General features: G+C 35.4%; 1 protein-coding gene across 1 annotated transcript in view; it reads left to right on the top strand.

Moving 5' to 3' along the window:
* LOC108785657 (cornifelin homolog) overlaps positions 1-362 on the top strand; it is an 11,495-nt gene that overhangs the window by 10,466 nt on the left and 667 nt on the right. The window lies entirely within an intron of this gene.

Here is a 362-nt window from a genome sequence, read left to right as displayed (position 1 = left end):
AGTCGGGATTAAATAAAATAATACATTTTTGTTTAGTTTTTTTAATTATCTTATCCAATTAGCTGCAGGTAACACCCCTGCTGGTTGATTGACAGGCGATCTGATTATTTAGCAGCTGACACTGGGACTTCTTTTAAAGTGAAAAAATTGCAGATCTACTGGCAGATTCAATAGACAATACTAAAGATGTTAAGGTGGTGGCGGACAAACACTCATAGACATAGTCCGTCATCTAAGCAGTTTTTTATTTTGCCAATTATCCCACTTTAATCCCTGTCCTTTAAGAAGCAAGGTTTATTTTTGTTAAAGTTGACCTTACACTTTAAGTATTTTCTCGTTTGGCTATACAGGGCCGAAAAAGA

The sequence above is a fragment of the Nanorana parkeri genome, unplaced genomic scaffold (assembly GCF_000935625.1).
Source record: "Nanorana parkeri isolate BGI_ZX_2015 unplaced genomic scaffold, ASM93562v1 scaffold173, whole genome shotgun sequence".
Lineage (NCBI taxonomy): Eukaryota > Metazoa > Chordata > Amphibia > Anura > Dicroglossidae > Nanorana > Nanorana parkeri.
This window is presented reverse-complemented; position numbering and strand designations above follow the sequence as displayed.